Here is a 17,233-nt window from a genome sequence, read left to right on the forward strand (position 1 = left end):
TCCGAGTATTGCTCGATACAAATAAAGTTAAATTGGCAAAGTTGTCCAAGAAAAGAGGGATCGGAGGCACAGGTGACATCCATTAGGTACGATTCTCAAAAATATTTTGTAGATATAAATTAGTTTGGGAAATCGAATTCTGGCGTCAATGAATATTTTTTGCGTCGTAAACAGAGCAATAGGTGGGCCAATTTGTGTAGTCTGCGTGTAAGTGGAATATATGGCTGTTGGTGAGTTGCAGGCGAGGGCGGGGGTCGGGGCGCGGGGCGAGGCGGGGTGCGTGTTTGCACCTTATATAGGGAAATGGAACAATTAATTAAATTAGCACTTAAATGTATGGTCGCGGTAAGGACGGGCGCGCCGCGGCCCACAACACTTTTATTAAAACTATACGTCTTTCAAATTGTTTGCGGGCTCAGAGGTAATGCGTTTTATGCTTGCTCGCCCATTAGAACTGTGTTTTCCTAGTTCTGCATGAACATTATGGGCATTAATATAACCATAACTAATTAACACGATTTAAAATTATGGAAGTATTTATTTGTTTACCTTAAAGATGAAGAGCTCAAAACCGAACGGTTATGAAGAAAACTCGACCACGAAGCGTCCAGTTCGTGGCTAATCCACTTACTGAATTCGATTCGCAGCCACACCCCCCATTTATCATAGGACCGACTGCTCCATTCATTAACGGTATCATCACTATCTAATTTACACCTTATAGTGTTGACAATAAAGTGGTATTGCTTTAACAATGTACGAATTACAAGTCCACTTTCCTAATGTGATAATGGACGCGTTCTCCAGGAGTTTATGGTCAGCCACGTCGACACATTAGGCGATTGCCGTTTTTCCGTTAAATTAATTACGGTGAGTTGACGTTTTTATGTTTTAATGAATGAATTTAGGTTCTAGATTAACGATGGAGTCTAGTTTTGTTGGGGTATAAAGTTTTTAGGTAATTAAGTAATTAGTCATTGTTAAGATAATATTTAAATACTGACCTACATGTAATATTTTTACATTAATGTTATTGTGTTTTACATTCTACACAACCATAATTTTCCTGCGAAAATGGGTTTAAACTCAATAAGTGTATTATTTACCTAAATATTTATAGTATATTACTCCGGGGATTTATAGCAACAGTTTTATCCATTAAGTCTGCTTTGAAAATATTATTTTGGAAACTTCTCAGGTCTCAAAATACACGAGGAATAAGCGATTGCCTATAGCCCTGTTACTCAAAAAACTTGAAAAAAAAACATTTACCAAAGCCAAAAAATCGTACAAACATTCATTCTATACTCATCTAACAAATGTTACCTCAGTTTGGAGGCCGCCCTAGTCTAGGGGACCTATCCGAGCTCAATCATGCACTTGAGACATTTCCGTTGTCTGTGGCCAGGCGATTACTTTCCGCGGTCGGTTCTACGAGGGGGGACATTATGCTGCCTATCGAACTGAGTTAAATGCCTCTCGAATTTAGGAACATTGATTTTTTTTGGTTGGAAATTGTGGTTGGAAAAATCGGGACCAATATGTACTAACGACAACATTTTTCATCGCTCGTTAATGTTTCTCAAGGTTTTTTCACACATGAACACTTTATAATGATAAATAAGTTATAGTGAAGTGTTAATTAATACTAACTTATACTTGATACTTGTAAATTTCTGTGCGTGTATGGAGAGAACTAAAATATTCACAATTTGATACTGTTTTCCTTTCATTGTAGTTATAAATAGTAAATATTTCTATCGCATTGTTACTGTTATTTATCATTGACATAAATCATTAAATGTTTCATGTATTCAGCAAGGGAACGCGGTCAAAATACTTTTGGTAAATTAAATTACTAATTTTGCAGTTACATAATTTGCAACATTTATGACAATACCAGAAATATTCATAAAGGCCAATTAAAATCGGATTACAACCAATTTTCAATTGAACTGCACTTCACAAACATAATACCGAGAATAAGTAAAATAATAGCAATATAAATTGCCTGAAATACCTACAATTGTAATGAAACCATACTTTATATTATAAATGCGAAAGTAACTTTGTCTGTCTGTCCGGTCTTCACGAAAAAACTACGAAAACGATTTAAGTGATTTGCAGTAGACAGATAGCCATAGATCCTGTGAAAGGATATAAGCTACTTGTAAATTGGGCCCAGGGAGTAGTTCCTAGGGGAACAGCTAATAATTAAATCATAATGATTCGCGTCAAAATATAAAAAGAGTTGTTAGTCAGTTTTCATTCTCCCAAAAGACAGTCAAAATAAACAAGACTACCAAAATAGATTTTGGAAGTAAATACTAAAAAATATGAAAATGCCAATGAGATTAAAACCCGCTCCGATTTTCGTATAACCTAGCGAAGAGAGCTTTCATTCAATATAAATACCTAGCTATCATTGGAATGAATATTAGATTTCACTATCGTCACAGCGAAATCTGTGGACTCGAACTGCGATTTATAAGAACTTGAAATATTTGCTACGAACTACTGGAATTCGAGTTTAATATTTATTGAGAAAACTTGGACAAATGTTTTGTAGAACCTGTTAATAGTGAAAATATACTGAAACAGCATAAAATAAAAAGATGATCATAAAAATGATTTAGAATTTAATATTGTAATTTTAACACATTGTAAGCTTTGATAGAATGAATATCATAAAGTTCATTAATAAAACTTTTTCACAGAAAAATTATGAGTTGATATTAGTTTAACGTCACACAATCTTGTATCTAATCGATTATTCGACGTTAGCGTCTCACCAGATTTTCCTATCCGATGTTTAGGGGCGTCGAGTCTCCCCTATTGATTACCCAAAAAGCGGAAAATAAAATTGTGTACCTCTAGGCCTCGGCGAAACACAATACTGTGGCCGATGGGCCCCTAGAATTTATCGCAAAACATACTAAGCCTGCCCCTCGGATACGACCACTTAAATGAATTAAATCTCACTTTTTGTAATACAATTTTATTTTTATGACATTTTTGTTTCATAATGAATTACTTTTAATCCTCAGCTTGAATCGGTAAGCTAAGATGAAACATCGCGATGTCGAAAGTTGAAGCAATTTGTACTTACTATAAGAACTCATTATGGACTCGAAAGTAAATTACCGTTCTATATACCTAGTTGCTCAGTTTAGTGATTTGTGAAAAGTGTACGTTGGTACGAATACAATGTTTTTTTGACAATGTGTTGCCAAAGAGTAGATAAAACCAACAGATATGTAATGTATGCAATTAAATAAAATGAAAAAAATAGTTAGGTATCCAGAAAACAAGAGTAAAGTAGCATAAAATTACCTATCCATGGCATAATCGTTAAGTGTCCTTAATGAAAAAACTTAAGATCGTTAAAGCTCGCATAAAAAACTTTCAATTAGGCCACACAATGGCTGAGCGTGATATTCGACAACTAGTGGTAAAGTGCGCCGTTCTCGCTGCCGACAAAGTTCTCCGTCGCGGCTTCCTCTCCGCAATCTTTATCGAATAAAGCAGTTTAGTAAACCGCAGCCGAACTCCCGCCACCCTTTATTATCTATTTATGAACAAATTTAAATAGACCAGCGCCCCACGAGACTAACATTCGTTTAGTTTACAACCTTACGCGGCAGGTAAACAGCTTTTTCGGATCATATTTTATGCATATGGCTGAGATTCTAATGTAGCTACCTATTCGCCATTTTTTGCTGAATTTTAGATTTTTATTATGTTTTTTGGAGGTTTGGATAGTTTATGAGCATCTTTTTCAATGTAGTATACATTAGACACTTTTCACTGAAATCTGGAAACTCCCTAGGCAATACTTGCCCAAAGAAAAAATCACTCAAATATATAATAAATTATTAAAATAAAACAAGAACTTGAAAGTACGATAAAATTGATTCTGAGCTATTATAAATACTAATATGCAATTTCCGTAAACAATTTTCCTTTTGCCAAATCAGACTTCATAAAATCTAGCAACAGTATAAAGATCATTATTTTTATAAAGCAAAAAAAAAATCTCGTCAAACTTATCCGTGTAGGTAGCGGAAAACCGTGAAGTAATATTTTGATGTTCATAATAATAATAGAAGGAGCGACACAGGGGAGGAGGGCTCGGATTTATTTGTATTTTATTACTTTTTTACGGGAGCCGTAGTCGCGGCCTAGCATCTCGCAACGTTACGACCCGCCATATTGTACCAGATATAGCACCTTTATTAGTGTTATTAGTATTTATAAGTTAAAAATGGGGCCTATGTGTGTAGGATGCGAGGGAGAAAGTTGCGGGAAGGTATTTTTGCAGTAAACTTTTCTTAGTCTAATTTGGGGTAGGTTTCTAAGGAGCTGTGTACATTTTTTAGCAGACAAGACTAGTTCTAAAAATAGAACATTTTTCAATTTGGTCGAATACCCAAGCAAAAAGTTGTGGCTTATCTTGTGTTTTATGTAACATATTCAAGTGAAGTAACCCTTGCAATAAAACCTCACTATCGACGTTAGAAACCAAAGGAGTGTAAGAAACGTCGATTTAATCCAAAACATTGTATCTGAGCGTGGAGATGTGAGTGAATAAAAATAATAGCACTCGTGTTCGGGCCCAATGGCCGGAACGAGCCGCGAGTGTTTGCATTTGATAAGACGATACCCTCCGCGCGAGGGGCCGATACGCTACATACAACACCCAATGTTTCAGACGCCTTTTGTTTTTATTTAAAATGTTCCTCTCATATTCCTCCTCCACAAACACGATGTGATTTTTACGGTCACTGTAAAAAACCGTCTCATCTGTGACTGTGCAGTCAAACAAAGTTATTTTGTCCATACTGTAAAATAAATGAACCTCTGAACTGGCTGTCCCGAGTTAGCCTCACGTACAGTATACACAAACAAATAAAATATGAGCTGACAAACGCGGGATTTTCCGCCACCAAACGGAGTTGGTGCACTACAAATATTAACCCCCGTTATTAATGCAGAACATTGCGACCGGCCAAAGGACAGCGCTCCACAAAAAGACCAAAACCGAAACACAATTTAAAAGAGAATTCTTAAAGAGCGAAGACGCTGCCCGGCAAAAAGATAATTTGGAGCGTCTGGCCCGGGGGCGCGGGTGCACGCGGGTGCGGGTGCAAGGGGGTGCCGCTTGCGTTTGTCTTTGCTATTGTGAACTTTTATTTCGCTCACTTTTATGAATTATTTTCAGTTGTTTTTATCACCGGCAAATTCAAATGGAAGCTCCAGGCGAGTTCTTTTAGTCCCAACCGCAATGTTTGAAATGTTGAGTTTAATTCAGCCTTTTGTTTAAATATTTAGCTAAGTTTGGAGCAGGTGCCGCGGCCGCGTGGGATACCGCCGCGACACTTACTTGAATAATTCTGATACAGAACATGAATTGTCGCTGGAAAAATAAGCTCGTATTCATGATGTATTGCATTCAAATTAGTCTGAATGTATCCACAAAATGAAATATGTTCGCAGTAATACCTTTTAGTCGTGACAGTTGAAATTAGCGGAGTCTGTTTGTCGCGGCGTCATAGATGGCTTGTTAGCTCGCCTTGTCATGTTAATACATGTTGTGTGAGCTCGCGACTTAAATTACAGAACAGTTGGGGTTATTAGTAGCTCGTATCATTGACGCGGGTAATTGGTACGTGAATGCGAGGAAACCAGTAATTGCATAATTATTCGGAAACCGTCTCATGTACTTGCGTTGTGTGTATTGATATGTGCCAGCGAGTAATTTGGTAACACGATATATTCGTGCAGTTCGATACCGCCTGATTGATGGATTAGTTCCGACATAAAGGACGTACACGTGACGTGATAGGCGTAGCTTATTGTAGCACTACATATTACTACATTGGTAATTAATTAATTTGATCTAAGCACTGAACGTAGAAAAAGTTCATAAATGTCCACGTTGAAAGTAAAGTGGCAACTTTATTGAGCAAGAACAAGCAAAAAGTATGTTAACTTTCATCAAACATGCAATATAGAAACACGTACAAGTAAAACCTCATCAAAGAGCCATAAGATGCAACAAACAGACAGTTGCAAACAGCGAATACTTAAATAAAAGAAATGGACGCAGTGAAAAATAAAAGGAATATTACGAAGCTTAACAATTTACACGCATAGTGAGTGTGCGCTCGCCCGAGAGGAATTCTCGTCTTGTGCAAAACAGGCGAAAACATGGACAAACAATATACAGTGGAGTTGACGAAACGAATGAAAAAGAAGAGCCTTAGCAGTCTCAAATCCAACAAACGTAAAAGAGATTACCCACGCTCCAACTGCTCTCAACTTGTATAAACAAAAAAAGCTCAATTTGCCCGTTTTAAAACAAGGCGGAATTGCCATACAACGGTGAAGACTGCCGAGAATATTAAAAACGCTTTTAAAACAACTGAATGCGAGTGCAAATTATTTGAATTTTTATTGTGACAATTGACGGCGGGAGTTGTCGGTGAATTTGGGAATTGATTTGGTTAAATGGATTTTTGATTCTATATGAAATTGTAAATGTTATGTTTATTTTTTAACCTTTTATATTAATATTACAAAAAAATACACTTTCGACTGTCATGAAATTTCTTTTTTTTTTGACTTAGCTCTAACCTAGCTGAAAAATAGCTTTTTAAAATAACCTTTTAGTCTATCTTTCACTTCAAAGCCATTTAAAGCTACCACCCATGAATCGAAACTTAAATCGATAACCCCAAATACACTGTATTCAAACACTACAACGGTGTCATCCCCTGCTAGTAAGTAATTACAAGTCCCCATCTTCCCGAAAGTCTCATTTCCATAGCTAACGCTAAGCGATCAACTTACAGCGCAATATAAAGCGAGCGCGTATTTTTGTGTTAACCCCCTCTGATTACACACAAATTGAAATAAATTGAATTTTAAACCTAACCGCGTTGCCCGAATCTGCGGAACAAGAGCCTAGCAGGAAGGGTTATTTGTTAACTTTAAGGATGGCAGGCTTGCTTTCTTGTGTTTCGAGACAAGTTATTGTGGTGTGTTTAGTGGTATGTTTTGTCAATATTAGGTTATGTATAACCCCGTTTTAGTTCTCGATGGGATCTTTATTCACATTAATTAAGATTTAAAATCAATTTTATGTCTAATCAAAAGCACACACTTTAACTCACGCTTTGTGTCCTAAATTGAAAATATTTGAAAAGAGGCAAATAAAAAAATAACGGAAAAAAATGTTTGTGAACAGGCAACCCTGTAAACATTAAAGTCAGTATAATGGCCGCGATGATTTCTTGGCTCAAAACAATCTCATAACGAGCGACTGCTACCCTCGTCACTCACAGTTAACTTTGTTTTCACTTATAAGCTACGTTTTATCGTACCACCTATCATTCAATTTTGAGTGCTTTTAACTTAAAGTATGTCAATCGTAGTCATATGGGAACCACTGTCTTGTCTAAGGAATTTCTATTAAGTGCCAAGTTAGCTGAAGTGAAACATTTCAAAGTTGTCTGGGGCCAAAAGTATAGCAGAAATACAAAAAAAGTGTAACTATCGACTAGCAATAAATCAAAATGTAAAAGTATTAAATAAGTATTTAGACTATGTTTTATTAAATACATACAAGAATGCTAGTTTTAAAGGATTTCATTAAATCAGTACAAATAACTGCAACGCAAGATAGAGACGGGTTGCTTACCATTTGGTGTAAATTAGCGGTATAGTTTAGCGTGGACCAGCGGTTCTATTGCATTACTGCGGGGAGCCAGCCTTTATTGCTCAATTTGACTTTATTTAACGCAATTCGCAGGCGGAGGGGGCCGCCCCACGCCTCGCCTGACGGCGAACAGATGAGGTCCCACTCCAATCCACTTAGCACGCGGCAAGCCACTAGGTGATCGCAATCTACAGACTAAGACGCCCGAACGCTTTCCACTATATTTCTTTGCGGCGTCCTCAACGAGAATTCAATCGAGTGTTGCGAAATGAGCAAATGTATTCCCCGACACAAGGAGACGCGCACCTAAGAAATGACCGCGTCGAGAACAGTCTGAGCGCTACTTATGTCCAACTTTATGCAACGCCAAACTAATGTCGCCGCCACAAATTACTGTAACATTCATACATCTCCGTCAGTGGGAAGCCGTGTCTACATTTTGTGCACGTGCATGCAAACTTGCGACTCAACTTCGGGACTATCCAAATTTAATTTAGCCGCCGCAACATCACGAGCTCGCTCCGCGTTTATTTTGGTTAATTTGTGAACAAGTTTGTGCCATAGAGTGATCTCCTTAACCATCATGTTTATTATCCGAGATACGGTATCGAGTCGGCCCTTATAATCTGGAGGCTCGAGGGGAGTGGGGGAGGGCGTGAAGGGTGTCATTTTCACGCTGGCATATTGCTCGCCACCGAACCATAATTGAATAATAAAATTGTTGCGAATTTCGGCACAGAGTCCTTTGATTCGTTGCATTTGGTGGGGGACACCGCTCATTTTTATGTAAGACGGATTTACTGAGATCCCTGTTCATAAAAATGTCGGTACGACGAGATTCAGTAACGATTCGGGAAGATGTAATTTGTATTACGTGATTATTTGTCGAGGTCTTATTCACTGTCAGTTATTTATCATGAAATTAGGGAGTTGGGTGTGTTTGATAAAGATTTATGCATGAGGGATTTTCTCATAATAAAACCTGTGTTCGTACAGATATTTGGCACACGTGTGGCACACTCCAGGCGCGAGTACCTACATATGCGGTGCACACGGCTTGCCTGTCATACGTATTCTGAGAGACAGCTTCTCCCACCTAATTTCACCACGCTGCATACTAAACAAAAATTTCCATTAACCAGGCGGTGTTTACAGTGAAATTCTTTTTTCATCAAACGAGATTTATTCCCTCAAAAATATGTAAAGTTGGGTGTGCGAGACACCTCGGATAGCGGCCGATGGGGGCTGAAATTAAAATAATATCTCAGCATTCGAGTCACGCGAAACATTAAGTTGGCTCCGCAATAAACCGCGCCCTTAAAGAGCTTCATTCAGAATTAAAATTTGCCGCCTGATCTCTTCGCGACGGTTGATGGATCACCAACGCGGATATTTTGTTTAAAGGACGTGGCACATTACAGCAGCACCGCAACAGCACGGCTCCACACCAGCATTTAAGTTGTCATTCAATTTAGAGCATTAAATCGTGTATATTATAATATATTTCGTAATGTCAATATGAAAAAGCCAACGGCGAGCAGTCAGCGTGCTTGCCGCTTCCACACAACTCGACTCGCCGCCCGCGTGCTGCAAGCGAGCGGTCCTCATGCGTACAGCGCGCCGACGGCGTGCTAATTGCCCGCCGACTCCGAGCCGGCAGCGAAACAACGTCATTACGTCGTGTTCAATCATAACATCAATCATAATCGTCTTAAAATAATATTGAGTTTGCGGTGACAGCAAGCTTACACCTCGCGGCCGGCGCGCGGACGGCGCGCCGACGGCGAGCGGACGGCGCGCCGACGGCGAGCGGACAGCGCGTGGTTGGCGCGCTGTCCGCTCGCCGTAGTCTTAATTCGAGGCGACGCCGTGCTGCAGCCGTGCTGTTGCCGTGCTGCTATAATGTGCCACAAGCTTAATTTGCGATGACGTTCAGTTGCCGCGCGAGGTGTCAACTGTTCTCGCCGTCACTCAACTCCGACACTTGGAAATTATGCGAAAACAAATAAAAAGTTTATTTAAACACGATAACATGCCTGTTTCAGCGATCTAATAAATTGTAATTAATTTTACCTGTTCCCAAAAGTTTTCACGTTTGGTGACGGAAGCTTAACATTTAAGTAATTTAACAACACCTTTTAAATATTTGATTTGAAATCAAATGAAGCGTGTGCTAAAACACCAAAATTTTTCAATTCAATTATTGTCGTAGCTCGTAGCAAAGCGCTACGGCGTAGCACTAAATCGTAACCGCTCGAGTCGTACAAGAAAATGACTGTGTATAACAATATTCGAACTTGTTTAATAAAGCAGTAATAGCATTACAGTAGGTAGACACAAACTACAGCGTAATATGATTGCTGAGTATTAAATACGTCGTAAAAGCGCGCGGGTAGCGGTAAAATAATGAATATAAAATGCAGTAAACGAGTTAGAGGGCGTCGGACGGGGGAAGACGTTTTTTAAAATCATTTGTAGTTAGTCGGTGTGGCCCACTTGGTATTCAAGATGGCGGGCCGTGGCGGCATCGCACATATTTTATATTTATTACCGCCAACAAGGGCGCGATGTGTCGTGAAATTGCACCGTCTTCAATATGCACGCACGCACACGTTTTACTTAATACCGCTTACGAGCCAGATAACACCCTGATCATATTGTCAGCATCCGACAACCGCAGCCAACCAACAACTGAACACAGTATAGTAGTACAGTATGTAGTTCTATAGATTATGTGTTGCACTTTCTTAAATTTTGAGTCACACATGTATTTAGCAAGAAATAGCGACGCCTACAAAGAAATCACATTAATAACCAATAATAATTGTTTGTAAATATAATTAGGAGGAAAACGCGATCACAGAGAACATCTTAATGAACGCCTGATGGAATCAATCATCCTATAATGAGATAATCAAACAATGACCCTCGATAATATCCCGATGCCGGCGTGTTGGCACAAGAAATTTGTCGGAGCAATATCGCGGGAATCCCTCCGAGGGAATCGCCAATTTTAGGGGAAATCGACGAAGATAATTATGTTTGAAGTTAGTTATTGAGTAGAGTCAACATGCGAGGAGATTAGCCGGCCGCCGCCCGGGCCCGTCGGCCGGCGCTCGGCACACACTCTCATTCGGGACGAGAGCCTCAATACTTAATTATCAACATGTCATTTATTATTAGTTCATTCTCTCTTCCTTCTATATATACTCGTTATTGGACTTTACTGAACTTGTTCATAATCAATACGCCGAAATATTAACCGATTTTGAATAAGTTAGAACAGTTGGGGTTTTTTATGTTCGCTATGCTAATAGAGTAATTTTAGGAAGCCTTCACCGAATAAAAGAAACAAAATATTGATAAAAAATCAAATAATGTTCATAGAAAAATGTATCCGTATTTTTCTTTAATTTTCCGTTCGGCATGTTTTCAGCATAACGCGGTAACGTATATCCATTCGCGTATTATTGTTTCGTACTGGTGATGACGTAACAACTCATTTTTACCCGACTGCCAAAGAAGGAGGGTAATGTTTTTTAGATATATGCTCCTCTTTGACTGGAACGCTATTACAGATAATTACATAATCACGTTTGAGTTGAAGCTTCTTATTAAGCAGCGCGTTTTATGACTTCATTAATTATTAACCGAAACATACGAATTATGAAATTGGGTTAAACATCACCTCGGCTCGTCAGGGACCGCCCTAATCACGCGCGGGTTTGCTTACATATAAATAATTTTGACGCGATATTACTAAAAGCGAGTAAGCCGATAGACGGCTGAGGCCCTACGAGTGGCTTTAATTTTGTTGATAGGTAATTTGTGCGCTGTTCCCTGGGGTGTATTTCTTAGCGAATCAACACTAGTGTAATTAACGAATTCATTTAAAGTTATCGTAGGGATTATTTCGGCTTAACCCTCTTTCGCGGAGCTCTTTGATGTATCGGTGTCTCGACGAGGCGAGGCAGCCGAGGCAGGCGAGGCGAGGCGGCGGCGTGGCGCGACCCGTGACCGCGGACTCACTCGACTTGTGTTTTCAGCTTCAACTCACATGTCACCGCATAATTTAAATCAAGTTAGTTTGATTAATGACGGAAACAAATTTGTCTGGGAGTTGATACCGGTTCATGAACTTGTGTTGGGACTATATTCTACATACGTGTGAATTACATAATAAGGCATGAACTGAGTCGAGATATTTTAATAATTTTGGGTTTTCTTTTACAGATTCATGCAAATGGACACGAACTACGTCGAGCTTGCATTAACAAGACTATGACTGAAAAATCGAATCTCACCTTATTAAGTAGGTAATATACAATAGTAGTTTGTGGAAATCTAAGTAAGTAAAAATCACAAACATAAAATAAATACTAACATAAAACTAACAATGAAGCTAGTTAATACAAAACGATTTCTTTGCCGTCAGCCACAATATCGAACAGAAACTTAAATAAAAAAGTTATTATCTCATAAGACCGCGATAACTAAAGAACATCGGGCTATCTTCTACAGCGCTCCAGAGCCGCAAATTAGATATCTTGAGCATCCACAGACTAAACGCTGGCGTTGCGTCTCTCGCTTCATTAGCATTTTAATTAGCTGTCGGTCCCGCGACCTGCCACCTGCGAACCCTTTGCTCACTCATTTTTGTTTCACTATTAGATATTATGCAGATTTTTTTGCTTTAAGATTTGAGTGAGAAGTTGGTTTTTGAGGTTGACAACAATTTTTAAAGTATGCAATTTTAATAATGTGAAGCACGATGGTATTTTAATCAAATTTCTTGAGCCAGACCAAAGCCTTAGATAATTTTTACCTGGATCGAAAAATGCCCTCTAAAGCCTCTTATAATAGATTCTCTATCTAAAACTGCATTAAAATTATTTATCCGCAAAAGCCAAGGAAGTCTTTTAAAATATTTTATCATCCACCTTCTCAAATGCGCCAACGAAAACAATCTAGACAAGCTAAAGTAGTTTAAAAAACAAAACACTGCCGCTTGCATAAAGCTGATTTATTAAAGTAGGTACCCTAATAGTTCCGCTCGCCTCCTTTGTTCCAAGTCGGGATTGGCAGTTCGATTATCCTTAGCTCTTGCAAAAAGGCATATAAAAATTAGTCTATAATGTCCCAGACTCCTTAAGTACACCGCGGGGAGCGAGCGCGCTACGTTAAATTAAAACGTCTGAAATATGAGACGCTGCTCAACTGAGAAAAACTAAGGTGCCTCCTAATACTGCTCTCACAATTTGTTAATTAATTTTTTGATGGTTTCACGTCTTGTTGGAGTTGGATGATTTGGTGGGTTCTAACTTTTTATTTTCTGAGAGGACTTCTGCTTTTTAAATAGAAATACGTTGACGTTTATAAGATTAGACAACAAAATGAAGAACTGTCAATGATTTACATTATTGGAGTTTAACATAAGTACTCAAATAACTTGTCTTCATTCTAGAACAGAAAATGAACAAAAGCAATAAAAGCAACAAAAACAATAATGGCTCATTACGGAATTAATCCAAACGAAACAAATAAACGGTAAAATAAAATGGCAAAAAAATTGCTAAGCACTCGTAGTCGAAATTACCCAGAAGCCTTTTAAAAATCAGGTTTACAAAAACATGATGGAGTACAAAGAAACAATATAAACATAGGATTGTCCCCGGCGCGGCTCGCATTTACGTCCGCTTTATTATTTTTAAGTCGTTTCGAGTGCTCTCTCGTTTGGAACTTTCACCTTTTCCCCCAGACACCCACTGAAAGTTAATTTCTTTTGGTGTATTTTAAAATTAATTTTGCTTTTGTGGCGACCGCGACCGCACGCCCCGGGACGAATTGTAAGCAGCCAAGTGGTAAAGCTCTCGGTTATAATAGCGCGGAAAATGCTCGCAAACATTTTAATGCTTATGAACAATCGCGTGATCGGACTCCCTCTGCGAATATATTTTTCGCTAAAATATGTTATAATTTTGTTTTTTGTTCTCCAATGTAATACCATTTATAATGCTTGTGTCTAAATACCCGTCAGTCAGAGATAATCCCAATAGCAGAATTTTCCTAGTCTGCGTTTTGATGGATGTTTTACCTAAAATCTAGTTGGAATCCGAATCTAATAAAAAACATTATTTTTATCAGATTTCCGAAAACAATACGGCAATTAAAAGCAAACATTTTAGTTTAAATAAAAGGTAGTTTTATGTGCAATGTGAACATGCTGTTAGTTGTCATAATATTTTAGTTGGGACAATAAAAGCGGATAAATGAACGACACTGTAATCGGCAGGCGGCGCGACTGCCGTAAAATACGAAAGGATTGTGGATTGTGCAGCTAGTAGTGCCGCTGTGCCATTTTAAACTGTTTTGTGATCGTTTACTGGCAGAATTATTGAACAAGACATGAGGACTTAGGTGTTATGGCAGCTAGAAACACGAGCTATGATTTATCTAAGTAATAATAATTACATGTAGAGTTGTTTATATTGTGTCAGTTCGCAGTAAAAGGTACCTTATGGGGTGTTGGCACTTACGACATTATGTTTTTTTAGTCTAAGCAAGATTGTAGAATTTGTATCTCCAAATGACTTAAGCGCCAAAGTCCTTAAGGTACCTTTTGTCATGAAATGACACATATGTATTACTAATTTCCATGGACAAACTAGGGTAATGCAAGAGTAATTTTTCGTTTTGGTATAGTTATGCTAAGTTATTCATACTAGAAAAAGATCTACCATCTAAAACTGCACTGAAAGTTTAAAATTATCTCTCGCGCTGCATCCAACAGGTGGGAAGTAGACGCTGGCTAATTTCTTTTAAAATTTATGAGACTATGACTTTTTCGCTTTATCTTCCAGTCAAGTTTATCTATTAAATAACTTTACACTGGTGACCTCGTGTGGTTTCCCAGCGATCAGTTTAAAAGGCTCGCTACTGAAACCGACCATTACATTAATTAAATTAATTGTTACCGGGAAATATTTAAGTGGAAAGTAATAACCTGATGTAATTCAGTCGCCAATTTCTAGAGCAATTTGATACTATAAATATTTCCTTATAAAATTTATTTAAGAGCTTTGACCAGGAATATTTTCAGTACGTGTTTTTTAAACTCAAACTATGAATGATATCAATTGGCTGTATGAAATCATATTACAAGGCTACAGAAGTACATATCCAGACTGACGTCATATTATAATAGTTAATAACGATGTCATCCCGGTGTATCTTCTTAAATAACCTTAATCGTCTATGCAGGTTCCACGGCGGCGCGCAGCAGGAGCGGTGCGGCACAAAGGGCGCGTGCGACTTCAAAGCGAGCCGCACGGATCAAAGGGCCGCCCTCAGATAACAGAGGCCAGATAAAACCTCCGCTATCGGCCGAGCGCCGTTTGATATCTGATTGTCGGTTAAAGATCGCGTCAACCAACATCGAATAAAAAGGTGTTACAAATTTTTCTATTGCCAACTTCGTACAAGTCTTTTGTGTCAATTTTCTTTTAAGGCGATCAAAAGAGCTTAAAGCGCTATGAATGAAAAGAAAAATCTTTACATTTAGTCCATTCATACAGCACTTCGCACAAAGAAGTTGAAAGATCAAATATTAGAAGTTAGAGGTTGCCAGATAACTAAGAGAAATATTCTTAGAACTTTAGTATAAAGGTAGGTACCTAAGTTATTTCTATGGAATCTAAAATTAGAATACTTAAATAGAAAAGCTTTATCACCACCTCCACAAATGAGCATCTAAAAACTTGCACAGACTCGATAAACGGCACCTAGATTATTCGCCAAACAATGGTAAATCTCTCTAAAACGTGGTCCGGTGCGGGCTTTAATCTCGACAATCAGCTGTGTGTCTGTTTCGTCCGGCAGTAAATCCGTCGGGCCGCGCCGGCTCCGGTACGTGTGCCGCCGGATTACCGGCTGTGTGTGCCGGCGAGCCGGTTCGTGCCGACGCACCGCGACCCGCGATTAGTCCCACTGCCCTTCTTGTCGGAAAATTCGACCCGGGTCATAACCCGGATAAGACACAGATAAGTACAAATAAATATTGATTGTGTCATTGTTTCGATTTTTGTCTCTTTTTCATGATGTTGGTCGAAAGTTGTGATATATTGATAATGTCTACCTGTGATCTTTAGGTTTAAGTATTAATACAGAAATAACTGAAATAAGTATATACTGTCTACAGTCTTAGGTAAAAGTGTCATATCTAAGTATGTTGTAAGTAGGGCTGCCATCTCGAATTTCACCAAACCTGGACAAACATTTAAAAAACCCGGACATTTGGCGTAAATCGCAATTTTTCCCCAAACTAGTACGATTTTTTTTAAACAAAATAATACCTAATTTGTAATCCATTTACTATTAACATATACTTAAATTCAATGAGGTGCTTACTTACATGAAAAGTGTCCGGATTTTCCCCGGACACTTCTTGAAACCCCGCCCGGACGGCCCCCGGACGGCCTCCAAACGAGGACAAATCCAGGGAAACCCGGACGGATGGCAGCCCTAGTTGTAAGTAACAATAACACACATGTTTCGAAAAACCTAAAAAAAAATTGTAGATACCAAGACTGAAAATATTGTAAATAAAAAATATATGTGGTTTGGTTTGTCTGTTTAATACTTTTGAGGAAATGATTTTGTGTGAATTTAGTTACTTATTATATAATATAATAACTTATGGAATATTAACATAAGTCGTCGAGTCCGGCCGACTGAAGACACGCAGCACATCGATCTTGCTTGGAGGTCACGCGTATTCTTGGGGAATTAACACACATTACGAGATGTTATTGCTTGAGAATACACGTAGCTGACAAGGAGAAATTCAACGGAGGAGTCCATGAAGACGAAAATAGAAGAATATTTTGTCTTATGTAATTTTCAGATTTATATGTTCTTTATTTATGTATCAAGCACAAAGTTTATTTAAAAAGATATAGAAAACAATTTTTATAATGTGAATGATTTCATAAATAGCTAAGGTCCTAGTCCCTAGTCACATAATTACCTCAATTTACAAAACATGCAATGACATGCTAAGTTTTAAACAAAAACCGACTAAACGAATTGTCATGGTAAATAGTACATATAGTTCGGCCATTCAGAGAATGCGTTCCTGACACGTCGCGATTGAACTGACGACGTAACTTTGCAATGGCGTTGCAGTTACGATAAAAATATTTTTGCTGGTTGTTTACCGTTTTAACAATTGAGGAGCATTAAAACAACATTATTATATCAATAATCAATGAATGTTATTACGTCGTCAGTTCAATCGCGACGTGTCAGGAACGCATTCTCTGAATGGCCGAACTATAATCACTGGTCGCTTTTGGTAAATTCACCGATCAATTGCTAGATCGATTTAGTATCGAATTCTGGTCCTTCTAGCGATCGACCAGTGAACCGAAGAAAGGCAACCAGTGTTTAACAGAAAATAACTGTATGTATGAGAACTACACTGAGGCTTTGGAATTATGCACTATGCACACTCGG

The sequence above is a fragment of the Helicoverpa zea genome, chromosome 17 (genome assembly GCF_022581195.2).
Source record: "Helicoverpa zea isolate HzStark_Cry1AcR chromosome 17, ilHelZeax1.1, whole genome shotgun sequence".
Lineage (NCBI taxonomy): Eukaryota > Metazoa > Arthropoda > Insecta > Lepidoptera > Noctuidae > Helicoverpa > Helicoverpa zea.